Source organism: Porites lutea, chromosome 11 (assembly GCF_958299795.1).
Source record: "Porites lutea chromosome 11, jaPorLute2.1, whole genome shotgun sequence".
Taxonomy (NCBI): domain Eukaryota; kingdom Metazoa; phylum Cnidaria; class Anthozoa; order Scleractinia; family Poritidae; genus Porites; species Porites lutea.
Genome location: NC_133211.1, coordinates 13,829,245 through 13,842,322, shown reverse-complemented (window position 1 = coordinate 13,842,322; position 13,078 = coordinate 13,829,245). Strand labels below are relative to the sequence as shown.

Genomic DNA, 13,078 nt, shown 5'->3' with positions numbered 1-13,078 from the left:
TGTAACCTGTCATGTCCGACGAAACGTTTCCACGGAACGAAGAGAATATGTCAGGTAACCCTTAATATTTATATTGTCGGTGTTGTTTCAATGCATTCATCCCTGAGTCTTCACTCCCGGTCAATACCGACAGTAAACCGTTTAATGCAGAAGCAACAAGCATAAGTAGCCTTCGTTGCGTGTTCACTTCTCAGGGGCACCCAACGACAATTTTCGGAAAAATATCTGTTCGGAAGACGATTTGAGATCTAGAATTTTCGGAACATTTGTTGTAAAATTTCTTGCTTGCCTGCTTCTCCTAGGATTTTCGAACATCTAAAATATGGTATAATCGCCTATTTTTAACGGATTTTTACCCTAAAAAGGTCACCTAGAATTTTCGGAGCCTTTTTTCTGGCTGAAATTTTCGATAAAGTAAGTTTTGATCCCTAGAATTTTCGGATCACTAGACTTTCAGCTAGGAAATCCGAACAGATGAAAATTTTTTTAGGGGATAAAAATATGCCTATATCTACCGTTTAAATACCAAAATACGTTTAACAATGCTATGTTTTAGCGGTTTTGAACTAAATCCTCGTTGGGTGCCCCTGACTTCTCAGTCCGGTTGTGTCCATGAAGGACTTCATAAAGTCCTTTTGCAAAAGACAAGATGACTTTTTGTAGGGAAAATCTTGCTCGAGTAACCGACGTTTTTTGGTGGCTTACTAGCCGAACTGGGAACCAAAAGCAAACACGGTGGAGTCGATCGAAGTCGATGTTCGGTGAAAGGTTTCGGATTTTGTACGGATTCAAGTCCATCATTTGAAAGGGAAACGTACAATTGAAAAGGTGCTTAATGAACCGTAAAAGCGTTTAAAAACTTTGATGTTTCTTGTGGGATTGAGAAACAAGAAATTTTTTCAATGTCTGTATTTTTTACTTGTTTTTCAGGTACTTCACGTGAGTTCTGTGTCCAGTGTAGCTGCAGAGTGAAAACTACCTGGGCCGTTTGAGCAGGTGAGGTTAAAGTAAGAGACATTCCAACCCCTTCTGAGGGAAAATTGGGAGGTTTTTGTCAGCCCCAAAGGAGCTAATATGAGAGCCGAAGGCGCGAGTCTTCAGTCAGTCATCTACAGTAATTCTCTAGATTTATTTATTGTGTTTATTAGAATAAATCTGATGCAGAAACCTGGGTTGCCTTAAAAATAATGTATTAAATACCGTATTTATTCGATTAACCGCCCTTGGCGCTTATTAAATATTTGGACCTTGAGAGTGGGCACTTATTCGAGGTGGGCGCTTATTCGAGGCTGGGCGCTTATTAAATTTTCACCATTTTCAGCAAGTGAAGTATGTTTATTTTGCAACAAAATAATAAATGCTAATAAAAAAATGCGAAGAAGTAACAAAGCAAGGTTTCTGTAAAATACTCTGAAGAAAACTCCGTCCTGAGGGAAGTCTCTTATTGGAACTTATTCACTTAAGTGGGTGGGGTAGGCTTGAGCGCTTATTTGAGTTTGATTGGGAGGAGGAGGGGGTGGGCGCTTATTCGAGGCTGGGCGCTTATTCGAGGCTGGGCGCTTATTAGCAGAGCTCTGGTGCGAAGCGCGCCTGCGGAGCACCATGGGTAAGTAAATCTACCCATCCCAGAAAATTTGGTAATCACGTGACCGTACACCGCCCGCCCGCCTGTCCGTCCGCATCACAGGGTAACCAGTGTTTAATCCTCACACTTTCTTGCCACTTTGGGAGCACAGGAAGACTGATATTGCACACATATATTGCAGATCAATGTTGTGATCAATTGACAGGTGTCAAAACAGGGTATCTGCTGACCAGTATCACCTGACACTATCGCGGGCTCAGGTGTCGACCCATCGAGGTTGAATATCTTTTTGAAGTTATCCGCTGACAAGTTACTAGTTTTCAAATGATCGCAGGCGCAAGTTTATTTTTTTTTTAATTCATATGAAATATGTTGTGTTTTGTATGTGCCGCACAATTAAAATGTTGATTTCAAACTAACCTCGGAAGCTAAAACTCGGCCAGTTTTTATAGGCAGGGAAGACATGCCAGTTGCTTTTGACTTTTCTCACCAAAGTCACGCATTGGTCACGCTCTACGTCCAATTTTTATGCTCTGATTGGTCAAAATTTGACAGGTGAGTTCATGCGGAAAATTTCTGCAGCATCTTGAAACTTGTTTACTTTGCTGAAGCTGACAGAGTTTTGTGTCAACTTGTGATGTTTTTAACTGTCGTTTTCCACTGAATGTACAAAATGAAATTCAGCTGCTATCAAGAGTCTTCTGTTATTCATGGCTAGTTTGTTTACTGGGTTTTTGGTTGAGAAATACGTCGCTTGTCAAAGTCGGAAATCTGATTTCGGATGGCATCGTTTTCGTTTTTCGCCTTGCTTGATGCGCAAGAGGGTTGAAAAGTCTGAAGCGATTCTGGCCTTACTTGATAGATTTCAGTGCTTCTCGAATGGTAAGCCTGAGTAATATTATTGTACGTTTGTTTTTTATATCTAATTTAATGAAGTCGAGCGTAGTTTATGCGGCTGTTTAGTTTATACACGTTTTTAATTGTAAGATTTGAGACAATGATCTGACCGAGTGTCAGGTTTGATTATAAGCTTATAGAACTTTAAAAAGCCTTTAGACATGTTCTCACCACAAATAGAAAGAAAACGTTCCAAAGAATATTTAGTTATAATTCTGGCTGTAAAAGAAAGCTTTGAGCAATTTTCTTGCCTCGAGTTCTTCTTTGAAAAAGCAAACACCGGGAAGCCGGCTTACAAAATGAAAAACATAAACAAGGATTTTCAGAGACACTTTAATACTTGTCTTCGTGAATGAAAATTGTTGTCTCTGTATATGTTTAACCGAATAATTTTCCTTTTATTGATTGTTAGTAGTCTCGTTTGCAATTTTTATCGCTGTGCCGTTTGTTTTCAGTCGCTCATGAACATCGCTTGCATGCAGGAGTAGTCAAAATGCCGCGCGTATCAAACGCTTTTGACGATTACACATCGTTATAAAACCATTAAATAAAAAATAAATATAATAAATTCTTTATTATGTTGAAGCGTATAACTCTATTAATCATAATTTAAACAGTCGACTTTGGCGCTTGTCAAAAGTGAGAACCAGCTAGCCGTATAGGTGATTTTGGAAATTTTTTTAACAGTTTCGCTAAAAGCCCACACATGCTTCGATCGTCCTGAATATTGAGTGAGTGCAGTTTGTATTGCAAAATTGTGAAATACTGCATTCTGTCCGAAGTCTGTATGATAAAAACAGCGCCACATGGTACTGTTTCACCTCAGATGTGATGTATAAAAAGTATAAAAGGTTGGGTTACACGTCCCCAGACTTGTTGGCAATATTTTGTAAAGTAAACTTGTCGAACGCCAAAAATTCGGCCTGATTTGTTTTCCAAGAATTTGTTTTCCAGGCCTAATCTACTGTGATCAAGAGCCTGCGCTCTTAAATGTGATCGAAGATGATTGCTATTTTTTGGGTGTACATATATATAAGGTTATCAACTCAATGTAAGATTAAGTTCACTCTTAGCTTGGACTGTTTGCAAATTACTTTTCTCTAAAATCACCTAACCTTTCCCTCAAAAGTCACATGAATGTGCTCTAAAGTTAACTAAATTGTGGAAAACAAGTTTATTGTTTGATTTAAACAATAAATTCGAGTTAATAAATAGGAGCTTCGCTTTTAGCCCTGGCTAAATCTATATATTAGCTTTTTCTGCCTTTAGGATGGGCGCTTATTCGAGGTGGGCGCTAATTCGAGGTTGGGCGCTTATTCGAATAAATACAGTATCTTATTTTAGACAGTAATAATATTGTAACCTAACACTAAATAGAAGTGATAAGCTGATAGTAAAAAAAACACAATTAATTTTCCAGAAAAATGTCTGTGCATGGCAAATTGAACATGAAGCATGTAATCCTCAGAGGCCAGTGGCATGCAAACCTGAACTAAAAGTGTGGATTAATCATGAAGAGGTAGGTAACACATCCTACATGGGTGTAGACATAACTGGATCCTCTTTTGGATCCCTTTTTGGGCCACTCATTGTCTTTAAATAGAGAGAATTCATATAACTCGTTTCTTATATGCTAATGAAAACCGCTAAATGCTAATGCGAAGAACAATGGAGAAGGCACGCACAAAACTGGACACTGCTACAAATTCTTAATTGAAAGAGAGTTGGAATCATGTCTTCTGTTGATTTTACGTGCAGGATGCCAAAGTTTCATCCGTGTTTCTCCCAAACAAATGTTCAAATACCTGAAATACTGGGAAAAGTACATCTCAACCGCTGGATTTTTCCTCACCATAAAAACTGAAAGTTGTTAAACAACTGATGCTGCAGTTTTTCGGTCTGGCTGTGGTAACTGAAAAGACCACAAAAATCAGGTATATTTAAAAGTACTGCTGTTGCCTCTTGATTCAGATAAGTATCATTAATTTTGTTTTGGAAAAGTGCTTCACATTCCAACGTGAATTGCCAGTGAGTACAAAAGCTGGTCATTAAACAATATTGTGAGCGTCATTCTCATATAAGAAACGGATTATATGAAATTGCACCTATATAATATAAAGAAATAACAAAAATAAACTAATTTCAAAAAGTGAGCAAGCAAATAATTTTATCCCACACCTTCATTATCTCTTGCTTTTTTTACTACGAGGCTTGAAAGGTGACTGCAGAAATAGCTTACCAGATAAACATTAATTTTCCAAGGTTGTCCTTAGGCTGACCACCTACTATATCTATTATCATCAGTATCTGCAAGACTTTGCGTGTTGTTAATGCGATGACTGCTTGCGACTTGGCTTGCAACTGCTATGACTGCTACTAGTAAAAACTCCATTAAAACTATTTACTGTACAGGATCCAATGAAATAGGCCAATTACGTGTATTTTTAGGTGACAATCACCAAATGAACATGAACAAGCTTGAGAAAAATTATGAGAAACACCAGTCATAGAATTTGAATTTTTTGCATGTCTTGTCAACCAAATAACGTGACTGTTATCTTCATAATGTGAAAATATCATGGTTGCTATGGTTACATTATAAAACATGCCTTTCACACCAAAAAAAATGTTAGTGGTTTGGCGTTTCAGTGGTGTTTACATAATAAATTGAACATTACATGACCGCTTGGAGATACGAAATTTCTCTTCTGGTGTTGAAAAATTAATGTTTCATGAGTTAGTGATATTTGAAGAGAAAATTTTGTATCTCTGTGCTGAGATAAAAGGAAAAGCAACAGATATCCGTGGAAACCTTGTAAAAAGCCATCACTTAAGGCACCACACTGAAGCAGTCTGTAAAATACTGAAGACATCTTATATTGTGTACTTCCAGAAAATATCCCTACCTCACCTTGAAGGACACGAATGTTGTTGATAATATTTTTGGCAATTTCTTGTTGTACGGCATCTGATAACCTCCAGGACACCGTTAGCTAATAGTTAACCATGGAGGTGATGCGTCACACTACTAACTACAGGAGTAATGTCATCTGCAAAAAAACCAGCTACATTCAAACTAAACACCACGTGAACTTTGATTACTTCATTTTAGTTAGAACATGTTACAAGAAAGCTTAGAACATGATCAAATTTAATATGATAGATCAAATGTGTAATAAAGCAACAGCTAGGTAACCGGAAGTGTACTCACAAGCTGATGACAATTGTATTACACTGTAAGGAAAACTATGACGTAAGCCGTGAAAAAAAGCATTTAGCCCACTGTAGATAAAAGATGGTCAATACAAACAATAATACTTGTTTTGAAGACTGGTAACAGAGAAACAGTTGATAGCTTGCTCAACAAAGAAGCTGACATTTGATATTTATATTTTAATATTTATATTTTCCCCTGGAAAAAAACTCTGTAAGCAACCCTTAACTCCCTCGGAAATTGCCTCCTTTTGGACTCCCTCCCCCCGGAATTTCCCTTGCCCTTCGTGGGGATTATGGATATTTTCTGGAACTACACACTACATTTAGCAAAGGGAGGCCATAGATGAAAAAAAGAGTTTTAAAATTCTCCAGCAAATCAACCTTTTTACAGGACAGAAATACAAATACAACTACTGCAAATGCAAACTACAAATATACAACTACTACAAATGTCTCCCTTCAGAGTGCTCATTGGCTACTGATTCAGATACATTCATTTTTTGTAAACATTATTTCTCCAGAATAACGTTCATGTTTTACATCTTTGTCTTTTTTGTAGGAATAAAATGGTGGGAATGATGCTACATGTCTAGTTGAACGATGCATCAGATTTCAACATGTCCATATGAGAAAGTTTGACAGGGACAGAAGGAACTAATAACTTTCCAACTTCTGGTAGGTTTAACGCATAAAACTCTAATGAGCGTTAGTCTCAATAAAGGAAATTTGGGGGACCAAACGAGGCAACTCGGTATGATTCGCACCCACGTACGACCTTCAAGTCAGATCTGCTGTTGTTCTACTGATTAATGCTGTGAACCCTGCATAGAGCAAGTCGTGGGCAACATTGTATGGCGGACTGCGTAGAGGGAAGAACGTTTAACCCTTCAAACCGTAACATCAAAATCTGAATTCTCATTTGTTGCCCCTATTCATTTCCTATAGATGTAGTGAGCAGAAGTTGATAAAATAATTCTCATGACCACTCTGTTTTACAAAGCATTGATATCAGTTACAAACAGAAATTTCATACTGATCACTCTTAGGGCTTAAAGGGTTAAACGTTAAATCTAATAATCTATTACCTATCATAGCACTGTGAAGCAAATGATGAAACATACAATTATCTCTGGAGCTACGAAAATTCCTATAAACCCTAAGCAGCGTTATCGCTACTTTATGTATGTACCCAACCATAACAAAAAAGAATACTACGATCTATATTTCAGCGTTTCGTTATCCTTTCTTTTAGAGTTCCTGTCGCTGCCTAACTACAGCGGAATTGATGTATAAGCTGCTGCATGTTCGGAGGTACATTCTTAGCGGTAGTGAATTTCGTTCTCGGCATCGACAAGTGAGTGCTTTGAGTTTGCAAGTCTTCCGCTTCCTAGATTTTCGCCATTTTCACCTTTAACTTCTTCTCCTTTTCTGTTCCATTACAGAGCGCATCAACATCTTTTACCCCAATCTAAAATTATTAACGCGGGCAACGGGAATCCTGGTTTGTCTGGGAACTGATTTTTTGTGTAAAATCGACGGGGTGTATAGGCGTTGAGACGTATCTTGCGTAAACCGCTGACACTCAAAACCGATATTACACAAAAAATCAGGGAACAGAGAAACGTAGGCATACCAATCTAAAATTATTAACGCGGGCAACGGGAATCCTGGTTTGTTTGGGAACTGATTTTTTGTGTAAAATCGACGGGGTGTATAGGCGTTGAGACGTATCTTGCGTAAACCGCTGACACTCAAAACCGATATTACACAAAAAATCAGGGAACAGAGAAACGTAGGGATACCAATCTAAAATTATTAACGCGGGCAACGGGAATCCTGGTTTGTTTGGGAACTGATTATTTGTGTAAAATCGACGGGGTGTATAGGCGTTGAGACGTATCTTGCGTAAACCGCTGACACTCAAAACCGATATTACACAAAAAATCAGGGAACAGAGAAACGTAGGGATACCAATCTAAAATTATTAACGCGGGCAACGGGAATCCTGGTTTGTTTGGGAACTGATTTTTTGTGTAAAATCGACGGGGTGTATAGGCGTTGAGACGTATCTTGCGTAAACCGCTGACACTCAAAACCGATATTACACAAAAAATCAGGGAACAGAGAAACGTAGGGATACCAATCTAAAATTATTAACGCGGGCAACGGGAATCCTGGTTTGTTTGGGAACTGATTTTGTGTGTAAAATCGACGGGGTGTATAGGTGTTGAGACGTATCTTGCGTAAACCGCTGACACTCAAAACCGATATTACACAAAAAATCAGGGAACAGAGAAACGTAGGGATACCAATCTAACTCGGATACTTTTCAAATTGGAAACTTATGCTAACTTCTTAGTTTCTTCCTATCTCTACAGGCGATGGCAGCACGCTTTGGGATTGCCAAGCAAACTCTATTGATCATGGTTATTTCTTAAAGAGAGGGCGGTCCACACTACTACAATCTAAAATTATCAACGCGGACAACGGGAATCCTGGTTTGTTTGGGAACTGATTTTTTGTGTAAAATCGACGGGGTGTATAGGCGTTGAGACGTATCTTGCGTAAACCGCTGACACTCAAAACCGATATTACACAAAAAATCAGGGAACAGAGAAACGTAGGGATACCAATCTAAAATTATTAACGCGGGCAACGGGAATCCTGGTTTGTTTGGGAACTGATTATTTGTGTAAAATCGACGGGGTGTATAGGCGTTGAGACGTATCTTGCGTAAACCGCTGACACTCAAAACCGATATTACACAAAAAATCAGGGAACAGAGAAACGTAGGGATACCAATCTAAAATTATTAACGCGGGCAACGGGAATCCTGGTTTGTTTGGGAACTGATTTTTTGTGTAAAATCGACGGGGTGTATAGGCGTTGAGACGTATCTTGCGTAAACCGCTGACACTCAAAACCGATATTACACAAAAAATCAGGGAACAGAGAAACGTAGGGATACCAATCTAAAATTATTAACGCGGGCAACGGGAATCCTGGTTTGTTTGGGAACTGATTTTGTGTGTAAAATCGACGGGGTGTATAGGCGTTGAGACGTATCTTGCGTAAACCGCTGACACTCAAAACCGATATTACACAAAAAATCAGGGAACAGAGAAACGTAGGGATACCAATCTAACTCGGATACTTTTCAAATTGGAAACTTATGCTAACTTCTTAGTTTCTTCCTATCTCTACAGGCGATGGCAGCACGCTTTGGGATTGCCAAGCAAACTCTATTGATCATGGTTATTTCTTAAAGAGAGGGCGGTCCACACTACTACAATCTAAAATTATCAACGCGGACAACGGGAATCCTGGTTTGTTTGGGAACTGATTTTTTGTGTAAAATCGACGGGGTGTATAGGCGTTGAGACGTATCTTGCGTAAACCGCTGACACTCAAAACCGATATTACACAAAAAATCAGGGAACAGAGAAACGTAGGGATACCAATCTAAAATTATTAACGCGGGCAACGGGAATCCTGGTTTGTTTGGGAACTGATTTTTTGTGTAAAATCGACGGGGTGTATAGGCGTTGAGACGTATCTTGCGTAAACCGCTGACACTCAAAACCGATATTACACAAAAAATCAGGGAACAGAGAAACGTAGGGATACCACTCTAACTCGGGTACTTTTCAAATTGGAAACTTATGCTAACTTCTTAGTTTCTTCCTATCTCTACAGGCGATGGTAGCACGCTTTGGGATTGCCAAGCAAACTCTATTGATCATGATTATTTCGTAAAGAGAGGGCGGTCCACACTACTACAATCTAAAATTATCAACGCGGACAACGGGAATCCTGGTTTGTTTGGGAACTGATTTTTTGTGGAAATTCGACGAAATGTATAGGCGTTGAAACGTATTTTGGGTAAACCGCTGACACTCAAACCGATAACACAATATGCTTACTTCTTACCTTCTCCCATCTCTACAGCTGAGGGTAGTACGCTTTGGGATTGCCAAGTATACTTTATTGATCATGATTCTTTTTTTTCCGCTTTCCTAGATTTCTAACGTTTTCCTTTTTATCTCTAGTATTTTTGTTTTAGACCGTCCACAACACTGGACTTTGTAGGCTTTGACTTTTATTCAGTCTTTCAGGTTCAAAGCAAAGATGTGCATTATTCTAGCTTAAAATTATTGGGTAGAGATTAGAATCCTGGACCCTGACTGACCACACCCTGCTGCTTTTGCTTCAACTTCTGTATCTTCCAGTTTTAAAGTTTGGCTGGTGAGTATATCACGTTATGAATTTCTTTTAATTTTCCTTTTTAATATCTAGTCATTTTGAAGAAGCAACTTTTTAAAACATTTAGCTTTAAAAAATTGCGAAAAAACTTTTCTTAAAAACATTTAATAAATAAAATACACGACTTTTCGACGTTACCGGACGTCATTATCAAGTGAAAAGAGATACAATATGAATGTTCTATAAATACAAGAAAAACAGTAGTTCATTAAAAGGAAAGTAGCATATAAAAACATGTTACAAGTCAAACAAAAAGGTTAGAACTGATGGAGTCACTCTGAGTGTTGAGGCTAGGCCTCAGTTCTTTGATGAATAGCATTTCGTAAACGAGGCAGTCAAATTTCTCATGGCGTTTCTTGAGAACGCAAAATTGGCCCTCATTGAGAAGATTTTTGTCACTGTGCGCTTCTAATAAATGTTTACCGATAGCTGAATACTTGTGTTCGGCAATGCTTTGATGAAGGTGTCGGGCTGTTTAGCCAACATAATCTGCATCACACAGATCACGTGCAAGTTTGTAAACAACGCATTGCTGACTTACAAAATTCGGCTTAATTTCTTTAGGCTTAAGATCTTGCTCCAATTTTTTGCTCACAAAAATAAGCTCATAAATTCTACCGTTAATATGTTTATTCAGAATATTGCAACTAAGCCAGAAAAGAAAACCGACGATGGCAACGCGATCAGCATAGTTCTTCCATTCAAAGATCAGATAGCCGCTAACGTAGTGCGTAGGCAATTGTGGGATCTCAGCAATAAGATTGCCATCACTTTACAGCCTCCTCTGAGGAAAAAATCCGGAAGAGGAGCGTCCGTAAACAGCCTAAACATTATTTTCCCTTGCACTGAACTTGTGGAAGAATTATGCGATATCAGCCAGGACCCATAAAACTGTTATTCTTACCTTAGAATTCTCCTTGTTATTGCCAATACAGCGAATCAAATCAATTGTAGTGGTTAGTGTCCAATTGCTATTTTAGATCTGAGACTAAGGGGGCAGTTTACAGAGTTTTAAAAGCTAATTTATAATGCTTCTTTGTTTTATGAAGATCTGCCAAACTAAAAGGACAAGAGTAAGAAAGTGGAAGAGGAAGATTAGTAAACTGGACAAGGACATCAGGGATAAAACATCGGCCACACTGAATCGAAGTAGGTTTACAAGTCTTTCGCCAAGAAAAATAACGGAAAAACCTTACTCAGTAAAATGTCTGTCAAAAGGCCCGGGAAAGGCTTTTTTCAGTCACTGTTGAGGGAGAAATACCAAGGAGAAGAGAGGCCATTGCTGGTTTGCACGTGACGTCACGGCGGCCATATTGGAGGTCAAGAACAAAAGCATTTTTCTCCTCTGGTAACTTAACTCTGTTTTCATGTAAATTCTTCAAGAAAAATTCTATTGTATTGACCTTCAACATGGCCGCCTTGTCACGTGGTTTGCAAACCAAGAATTGAAGAGGGTTGCTTGATACATTCTGTTGAAGGGGGTGAAAAGATTACACCAAAGTTTCAATTTAGCGCCCCGTAAAGACCAAAGTCTGATTCAGCCTTTCATGGCCATTTGAACTCAATTTCAACCAAAAAGAGCCCTTTAAAAAGCCTATTCCAGCCCACGCTGGGACGTTTTTCAATCCTTGGGTCCAAATTAGCCCAACGTACTGTATTGTTGTTGATAATTCATGTTAACATATTAAACGTTTCCCACATAACCTATGCCAGCTACCAATAGATGTGGTTAACACTGGATGCTCATATACGGCCATTTACATTCTTAACATCCGATAATTAATGGACAATTTTAATTTTCTTTCTCGTAATTAAGAGCTAAACAAGGAAAGAGAACCTTGAGCCCCAATATAGTGTCGCATCTAACAGAGAAGCGGAACTTATCGGAATTGTTGTTCTGTGAAAAAAAACTGGATTGTAAGAACAAGGCACTGAATGTGGAACAGGAGGATTGGACCCTAAAGAGCAGTGAATGAAAATGCAACTTTAAATGCTGCAGGAATTTATGTCCTCTTCAAAACCATATCAGTAGATGAGATCAAGATTAAGTTACTTTTACAGGAAACATTTCGATGAATATAGGCATTTCGTTTTAGGCGGCCGTTTCTTTTTATCATGTAAAAGTCCCGTAGGAAGGACTATGGAGCTTGAGCCTTGGTTCCTACCCAGATTTCCTGCCCGCATTTTTTCCCCTCGGGGTTTTTTGCAATGGGGCAGGTTTTTTCTGGCCTCCGTCTGACCGCTTTTATTTCAGTTGTAAGCGGTAGCTCAACTCTGCCAGATTTCAGTCTTGCTTCGTTTTGTAGCAATATCTTTCAATTTACTCTGAGGTCAGTTGACCCAGAATAGGTTATAAGTTTTGGCGACATAAATTAAGATTGACTTTAGAATGTACACCTCCAGCCAGGGATGTGAACTGTATAATATACCCTTGGATATTAGCCTGTTTGCTTGGTTGGGTACATGAGTAATAGCAGTGCTTTGGGAAAGACTGAGAAAACTTGACTTATTCGCAGATTACACGTACACTAGTTGGCTATATCGTTTAGCAGGGATGCTTCTTGCCAAGCCCTCCAAAAATAAACGTATATGGTTAGACACTATGTCTAAATTTAAAATAACCATTATTTAACAGTTGGAACTTTGTACATTAGTTCAAAAAATTGAAATTAAAAATGTTTTCCTTCATTGTAGTCAGAGAAAACAACCGACATTAATCTCACTCGACTATATTACAACGGCTCCGCCGCCAAATCTCACTCGACTACTAAAAAATACCGCCAGCTACGCAGGCTACAAAAACTGCAACAAATACGGACATCGCACGGTTTAGGGACGGACCATTAGAAAACTTATGGGGAGGGGAGGGCGGGCGAAGTACAAAAAAAATATTCGCGCAAGGGAAAATTAAATGAAAAAAAATTCATGCACGCCAATTAACCGTAAAAAATATTCATGCTACGGCCTAAAAAAAATTCATACGAGGAATTTGACAACGGAAAAAAATTCCTGCGGCTCAAAAATTCCCCACTCCCCCCATAACTTTTCTAATGGTCCGTCCCTTATTTCATCCTGGCAACAGACCCCTGGAGCCAGGGTAGCCAATCAGAAGAGATG

General features: G+C 38.7%; 1 long non-coding RNA gene across 1 annotated transcript; it reads left to right on the top strand.

Annotated features, from left to right (window-relative positions):
• The first annotated feature begins 3,899 nt into the window (after positions 1 to 3,899).
• Positions 3,900 to 7,908, top strand: LOC140952713 (uncharacterized). Its single transcript, XR_012167385.1, has 3 exons — positions 3,900 to 4,001; positions 6,258 to 6,373; positions 6,951 to 7,908. It is a non-coding gene; the product is annotated as an uncharacterized lncRNA (long non-coding RNA).
• Positions 7,909 to 13,078: the final 5,170 nt, after the last annotated feature.